The sequence below is a fragment of the Triticum aestivum genome, chromosome 7A (assembly GCF_018294505.1).
Source record: "Triticum aestivum cultivar Chinese Spring chromosome 7A, IWGSC CS RefSeq v2.1, whole genome shotgun sequence".
Lineage (NCBI taxonomy): Eukaryota > Viridiplantae > Streptophyta > Magnoliopsida > Poales > Poaceae > Triticum > Triticum aestivum.
In genome coordinates, this window is record NC_057812.1 from 42,720,400 (window position 1) to 42,729,139 (window position 8,740).

An 8,740-nucleotide genomic window follows, 5' to 3' on the forward strand; every position below is an offset into this window, starting at 1 on the left:
AGTACCACCTATAGTTGTTGCATAGTTGAAGAGAGTAATGAATAGAGACAAAGCAGGCTGATTACCATGTTGTTGATCTGGCCATTCGATGAGAGCCAAATAGCATACCATGGGATTAAGAGACGCGGGGAACTTATTGTGTGCTTTTTGGTGTGGCCATTCTCCTCCTTAGACATTGTTCTTCTATGCTAGGCTGAGTATAACCTTTGGTTAGATGTTCATGTTGGGCTAAGTCCCTCCACATGGAGGTGTGTTGGCAGCCCAACATCAGCCCACACAAGTCCAACACATATGAACCATTGATCTGTTCTGCATCCAACGGTTGTGAGTATTTCCTGATGAAGGGAGCAAGGAGAAAACCCTAGCCACTCCACCCCTGCTGGTGGTGGCTGCCATTCGTGAGAGCGAGAGTGAGAGCACACAAGAGAAAACACAACCTGAGAGAGAGGAAGAAGAAGAAGCAGAGGTTCTATCCAGATTTCCTGCATCTGAATAGACAGTGTTCAAGCTAGTGGTTGGAGGCTCAAATGTGCTTGGATCGGCCCCAAACTTGGTGATCTCGTTCCTTACTTTGAGTACTTCGATATGGCTAGCTGGGTTGAGGATTGGGTCAGTGGAGCATCAGATTTGAGAGTGGTTTTGTCAACTCTGACTGCTGCAGTTTCAGAATAGAGTAGTTTTGGGAGACGAACAGTTTGGGTAGGCAAATGATGTCCGATTGAGCTGAAATTTGGAGGGGATGTCAAGAACTCATGTGTCTACTTGTCTGCCAAATTTGGTGATGTTTGGTTCAGTGGTTTAAGAGCAGTTTGCAAAATATTGAAGGGTACAGAAGCTGTGTAAACTCTGTTTTGCTGAAATCTTGCTTCTTGTGGTTGTTGTTGCTGTTGCCGGTTGGCAACGTGGAGAGTGTGTTGTAAATCTCTCTAGAGGTTCTAGAGCAGACTTTGTACTCATCATTCTCATAGTGAAATTGCATGGACCGGTCGGTCCACAGCCGTGGTTTTTTACTCCTCAAGTTGAGGAGGTTTTTCCACGTTAAATCCTGTGTCACATGTGCATGTTGTTTGTGTTATTCCGTTGCTTACTTGTTGGTTGAAGATGTCCTCAAAGTTCATCACAAGTGCAGGGGCTGTGTAGTGTGCATATTTGCCGTGTCGGTGAATTTGTGCAGCGCATTGTTGCTGTCCAGCCCCAACAAAGTGGTATCAGAGCCTTGGTTTGCTTATGCAAATTGCTGAGTTTCTTGTGGTGAAAGATGGAAGTGAATATCAGCAGGATAATATCTTTGAATGGTACAAATTATCAAGCATGGAAGGGCAAGATGGAGGACTTGTTGTATGTGAAAGAATACTGGAAGCCAGTGTTCTCCACTGAGATGCCAGAGGGCATTGAGGAAGGTCAGTGGAAGGTATTTCATCGCCAAGCTTGTGGGTTCATCCGGCAATGGGTCGATGACAATGTTTTAAACCATATCATTGATGAGACACATGCACGCACCTTATGGCAGAAATTGGAAGAGTTGTTTCCCCGAAAAGAAGGTACAAACAAGATGTTCTTGATCAAACAATTGATATGCTTGAGGTACAAAGAGGGCATTCTAATTGCAGATCATGTGAATACATTCCAAGGCATTATAAATCAGCTTTCTTCAATGGGAATAACATTTGAAGATGAAGTGAGAGCTTTGCTGCTACTAGGCTCATTACCGGACAGCTGGGAGACCTTTAAGGTCACGGTTTGCAATTCAGCACCTAATGAAGTTGTCACTTGGAATCTTGTGAAAACCAGGGTACTAAATGAAGAGTCTGGAAAGGTGGCTGAAGCTAGTTCTTCCTCACATTCAGAGGTGCTAGTCACTCAGTCCAGGGGGAGAAGCAAGAGCAGAGGTCCAGGTAAAGGGGTAGAAAGAGGTAGGAGCAAATCAAAAAGTAAGTATGCTGATTATGAGTGACATCACTGCCATCAGAAGGGCCACATTAAGTGGCAATATGACAAGTGTAAGAAAGACAAAAAGAAAAAGAAGAAACAAGATCAGAAGCAAGTTGACAGTGATAGTGACACAGAGGGCAACCGAGTTACTGCAGTAGAAGAGGACATCATGCTTGTTATGCATGAAGAAAATGAGGGCAGGTTTGGTTCCACTGTTGAGGAGAAGATCACTGTTGTTTCTGATGAAACCGGCAACCTTGTGAATGGTGAGGAGATGATTTGGATACGGGACAGCGGTGCTACCATTCATGCTACATCTCGCAGAGAACTCTTCACAAACTATATATCAGGTGATTTTGGTGTTGTGAAGATGGGGAACAATGATAGAGCAGCCATCATTGTAAAAGGAGATATGCATTTGGAGACCGCAAATGGTACAAGGTTAGTCCTCAAATCTGTGAGGCATGTCGAGGCACTTTGTCTCAATATTATCTCGGTTGGTTTGCTTGATGGAGATGATTACTTGAGCAGTTTTGGAAAAGGGCAGTACAAGCTCACCAAAGGCAACATGATTGTTGCAAGAGGTAAAATGGTCTCAGTGTTGTATCATGTTCATGCTAAGCTCTTTAGTGCTTCTGTCAATGCACTAGAGAAGGATAATCATTGTGCTCTATGGCACAAGAGACTTGGGCACATGAGTGAGAAGGGGATGAAAGTGCTAGTGAAGAAAAAATTGTTGAAGAGTGTGAAAGGAGTTCACATCAAGAAATGTTCAGATTGTCTAGCAGGGAAGCAACACCGAGTTGCCTTCAAGACTCTACCTCCTCACAAGAAGGCCGGGAAGCTGGACTTGATACATTCCGATGTTTGCAAAATGTCGGTAAGATGTCTTGGTGGTGCTAAGTACTTTGTGACTTTTATTGATGTCTTTTCCAGGAAAGTTTGGGCCTTCACTTTGAGGACCAAAGATCAAGTACTAGGTGTACTCAAGCAATTCCAAGCCTCGGTTGAGAGAGAAACTGAGAAGAAGATCAAGTGCATTCGCACTGATAATGGAGAAGAGTACATTGCGCCATTTGATGCATATTGCAAGCAGCAAGGTGTTAGGCATCAATTTACTCCCTCGAAGACACCACAGCTGAATGGTCTTGCTGAGAGGATGAACAGGATAATTGTGGAGAGAGTTAGAGGCTTGTTGTCAATTGCAAAGCTACGCAAACACTTTTGGGGTGAGGCTTTGATGGCTGCAGTTTATCTTATTAATCTCTCACCAAGTTATCCTTTGCAGGGAGATGTTCCTAACAGGTTCTGGTGTGACAAGGACGTCTTATATGACCACCTGAAGGTTTTTGGGTGCAAGGCCTTTGTTCATATTCCTCAAGATGAAAAGTCAAAACTTGATTCGAAGACACGGCAATGTATCTTTCTTGGCTATGGTGGTGATGAGTTTGGCTACAAGCTGTTTGACCCTAAGCAAGGAAAGTTGTGAGAAGTCGTGATGTTGTGTTTGTTGAAGACCAAACAATTGAGGATATTGTGAAGACAAAGGGGCAGGTTCCTCCTCAGCAGCAGCAAGACATGATTGATTCTGACCCAGTTCCTGCAGCTCCAGCTCCCGTGCAAGTTGAAGTAGATGCAGAAGATGTACAAGATGATGTACATGGTGGTGCACGTGAAGAAGATGATCCCCAGCAGCAGCAACAAGAGCATGATGCTAAAGTTGATGATCCGGATCAGCAGGAAGCATCAGCACCAGAAAGTCCACCAGCTGCTCCACTCAGAAGATCCAACAGGGGTCGAATTCCTTCCAGCAGGTATCCCTCAGATAAATACGTGGTGTTATTATCTGACGGTTCAGAACCTGAATGCTTTGCAGATGCAATGGAAGATGAGCACAAGGAGTGGAAAAATGCTATGCAAGAAGATATGGATTCCTTGCATAAGAATCATACTTATGAGTTGGTGAAGTTGCCCGAGGGCAAAAAAATTTTGAAGAACAAGTGGGTCTATATAATCAAGTAAGAAGAGCACACATTACATCCAAGGTACAAGGCCAGGCTAGTTGTAAAAGGATTCGGCCAGAGAAAAGGCATTGACTATGATGAGATCTTTTCTCCGCTTGTGAAGATGACATCCATAAGAGTAATCCTTGGCATGGCAACAAGTCTCGACTTGGAGGTTGAGCAAATAGATGTGAAGACTGCATTCCTTCATGGTGAGTTGGAGGAAGAAATATACATGGAGCAACCTGAGGGGTTTCTTGTGAAAGGCAAAAAAGACTATGTGTGCAAGCTGAAGAAAAGTCTCTATGGCCTGAAACAAGCACCAAGACAATGGTGTATGAAGTTTGAAACTATCATGGGGGAGCAAGGCTACAAGAAGTGTACCTCAGACCATTGTGTGTTTATCCAAAGGTTCTCAGGTGATGATTTCATCATATTATTTCTCTATGTTGATGATATCCTGATTGTTGGCAAGAATGTCTTTAGGATTGCTAAGTTGAAGAAGGAGTTGAGCAAATGTTTTGCTATGAAAGACTTAGGTCCAGCAAAGAACATTCTTGGGATGAGAATTGAGCGAGACAGAAATTGCAACAAGTTGTACTTGTCTCAAGAGAAATATATTGAGAAGGTACTTCAGAAGTTCAGGATGGAAAATGCTAAAGTTGTGAGTTGTCCACTAGCAGCCCATTTCAAGTTGAGCAGAAAGCAATGTCCTATCACTGATGAGAAGAAAAAGGAAATGCATCATGTTCCTTATGCTTCAGCGGTAGGGAGTTTGATGTATGCTATGGTGTGTGCAAGGCCTGACATTGCTCATGCGGTTAGTACTGTGAGCAGATTTATGTCCAATCTAGGAAAACCTCATTGGAAAGCGTGAAGTGGATTTGGAGATACACTACTAGGAAAAGGGCTATAGATGAAATTGATACTAATAGCACACCACAGAAGTGGTGCGCCACTACTATATACTAATGGCGCACCATGTGGTGATGCGCCATTAGTGTCGAAGACACTAATGGTGCACCAGGCACAAGGTGCGCCACAAGTAACAATTTTTTTTCATTTTCCAAACATACTAATGGCGCATCCTGGTAAAGTGCGCCATTAGTAGTTCTAACTAGTAATGGCGCACCAGCCATGGAGTGCGCCACTACTATATTTTTTTATTCTTTTTTTTGCAAAACTACTAATGGCGCACCGTTGCAAAGTGCGCCATTACTAGTTTAAACTAGTAATGGCGCACTATGCCACCGTGCGCCATTAGTATATACATATATATATATATATATATATATATATATATATATATATATATATATATATATATATTTATTTATTTATTTATTTATTTATTTATTTATTTATTTTGCAAAACTACTAATGGCGCACGGCCAGGAGGTGCGCCATTAGTATGTTGGGTTATTAATGGCGCATGGCTGTGTGGTGCGCCATTAGTAACCTGGGACCAGCTCCACCCCGCCGACGACCCACCGCACTCTCCCTCGCTCCACCGCCGCCAACGACCCACCGCACCCTTCCCGACCCGCTCCACCGCCGCCGAGCACCCCCCGCACCCTCCCCCGCTCCACCGTCGTCGCCGGACCCACCGCACCCTCCCCAGCCCGCTCCACCGCCGCCGAGCACCCCCCGCACCCTCCCCCGCTCCACCGCCGCCGACGACCCACCACACCCTCCCCCGCTCCACCGTCGCCGACGACCCCCCGCACCCTCCCCCGCTCCACCGCTGTCGCCGACCCCCGGCACCCTCCCCCGCTCCATCGTCACAAATGAATGCAACTAAAAATCCAAAAAACCAAATTTGTTTATATTTTCAAATAACAAATTTGATGATATTTTCAAATAATAAATTTGATGATATTTTTTCGATTCATAAATATTTTCAAATAACAAATTTGATGATATTTTTAAAAAATTATTACTGTTTTTATAAAAAATATTACTGTTTCATATTCATATGCATTTTCTAAAAAATTATTAGATGCAAAATAATAATAATAATAATAATAATAATAATAAATTACTTATGCAAAAAAAAGTTACTTATGGCGCACCTCTGGATGGTTCGCCATTGCTATCAAAAAAAGATTACTTATGGCGCACCGCTCTGGGGTGCGCCATTGCTAATTCGACCGATCCCTTCGTCCCTCCCTCGCCAGATCCACTTCGATCCCCCCTCGCCACACCCTCACGCGCGCCCCCTCCTTCTGCCGCCCGGCCGACGCCATAGCCGCGCCACCATGCTCGCCCTCTCGCCCTCTCCCCCGCTCGCCTTCTCCGCTAGATCCCGAGCCTCATCGTCGTGTTAGCTGCGGCCATCGTCGTCCCCGCACCTCGGCGGCAAGTCCACGAGCTCCGCTTCGTCCTCCCCGACCCCGGCCTCGAGCTCGTCTCCGCTGCATCACCGTCGTCTTCCCCCTCGGGCACCGCCACCCTCGCTGCTAAAAAGCTCTCGCCGGCCTCCTTGTGCCACCCGGTGAGCTTCCCCTCTCCCCCTGCTGCTCTCCTCTTCCACATGGTGCACCGTCGAGGTTTCCAATTGAAACATGTTCAACAATTGAAACAAGTTCAGAAATGTACAGTCTTAGCTAAAGTAATTCAGATGTTTGGGCTTGAACTTGGAGTAGAAAATCTACTATAAATTCAGATGGTTACTGGATTCAGTTTGAGTTTGCTATTGTACATTGTTATTCATAGTAATCTTCAGTTTTTCCTCTTCAGTTTGCTACTGCATTCGAGCAAGATCTATAGGCTTCCTTGCAGATTAACTGAAGCAAGATCTATAGACTTTTCTTAAACTTGTAAATGCATGCCTTATTACTGTCCTAGTAGATTGCATTGACTGTTCCAACCAAGGTAGTATGGGTGACATCTGTACCTAAGTCTGCTTTGAAATATTCAGCTAACAACTAAGTTTGATAATTGGTGGTGTCTGGCTAGCTAGTACCCCAAATAACTATTCTGCTCTTAGTTCCATGTTACTGAAGTTGCGCTGTTTATTTAAATATAAACAACAGAAACCAGCAGAATTTGAAATTCAAGTGCTCCTGAAGTGTTCCAGGATTCTGGTTTTTTGACTTGGGGATCTGTTGTTTCTAAATAAACCAGCAGAAATCAAATGCCATTGTTATTCATTAAAAAAACTAATTATTACTGAACAAGAGGAAACAAAATTTTATGTTATGTTTCATGAACTAAATAGTCCTACCTTTGAAAATATTCAGCTCAGCTTGGAGTATTACATTGTAAATCATAGTGCTATTTTGTTGTAAGGGAAAAGTATATTTAGATCGCATCAATTTGTAGTTTGTGTTTTTATTTGTTCCTGATTTGAGGTTGTGGCTTTGGCATTGTTCTGCTCCTTACATCTATCACTATCGTATATGTCAAACTTGAGATCAAGCAAATAACTATTCTGGATACTCTTGTTTACTTCATGCTGAGAACTTCAGCTTTTTCAAGTTGCTAGACTATATGTTCATTGGTACTACTTGTGATGCTGCTCCTATACTACTTGGGAATTTTGTCAACTTGTGATGCTGCTGCTGTACCCCGAGAGGCCCTTGAGTTTGCCAGAATATCAATTAACTTCTGTTCCGGCAAATTCGGGTACTCCATATGTCCTATTTTCAGCAAAGGTCATGCCGAAATTTTCCGTGAATTTTAGCATGACTTTGCTAAAAATAGGACATATGGGGTACTTGCGACTAATGCATGGGCCGGGGTATCTTAGTACTTAGTTAAGTAGGATCAACTGCCCCGCCATTCTTGCTGCATTAAACCATAGGTGGCAATAGAGCCAAGTGATTAGGCCCAACTTAGAATTCTCGTTAGCATCGATAAACCCTAGATGATAAACCCAACATAGGTGGCAATAGAGCCAAGTGATTAGTGCCAAGTGATTAGGCCCAACCTAGGGTGCCTCGGCATCGATAAACCCTAAATGATGAAAACTTAACTTGGCTTCTATAGGGTGCCTCGGTGTCGATGAGAACCTAAATGATGTACGCTTAGGCTTTTAGGGTGCCTCGGCTCGACAAAACCTAAATGATGAAAGCTTAGGCTTTTAGGGTGCCTCGACGTCGACAAACCCTAAATGATAAAACCTTGGCTTTTAGGGTGCCTCGGTGTCGATAAGAACCTAAATGATGAAAGCTTAGGCTTTTAGGGTGCCTCAGCGTCGACAAACCCTAAATGATAAAAGCTTAGCTTTTAGGATGCCTCGGTGTCGACAAACCCTAAATGATGTAGTTTTGAATTATCAACGTAGGATATGTCGTCATCATCATCGGACGACGAAAGTCTCCCAGGGGAGTGCTACTGGTGCCACGACGATCGAGGTCTGTGCGACATGCCTCACCTGGACGATGATCGGCGCTTCAGCATTAAGCTCGAGGAGACCTTCGAAGTTGAAACGGTACACAACGACGACAAGTGTTATTTTCATAATTAAGCATGACTTCAACTATTTCAACGTGTAATTTTCATCTTTTACAATTCGAGTATAGCTTATCCCATGCCATGCAAGACGCTATGTCTTGGAGAGGAATGATTTTGAAGACCATGAAATTTCTGAAACAAAGAAAATTCACCTAAGGAGTCATTACGATGTGGACTTTGAAGTAAATCTATATAATTCTGAGAGCGTAACCCATTTTGGTTGCAAAAATTGGGAAGCATTTTGCGAGATGTATGGTTTTGATGAGGGTATGCTTATCACCATGGATCTTGGTAATCCTGACATCGACCAAGACAATATGGACATTTGGGTCCTTGTTGATACGCCT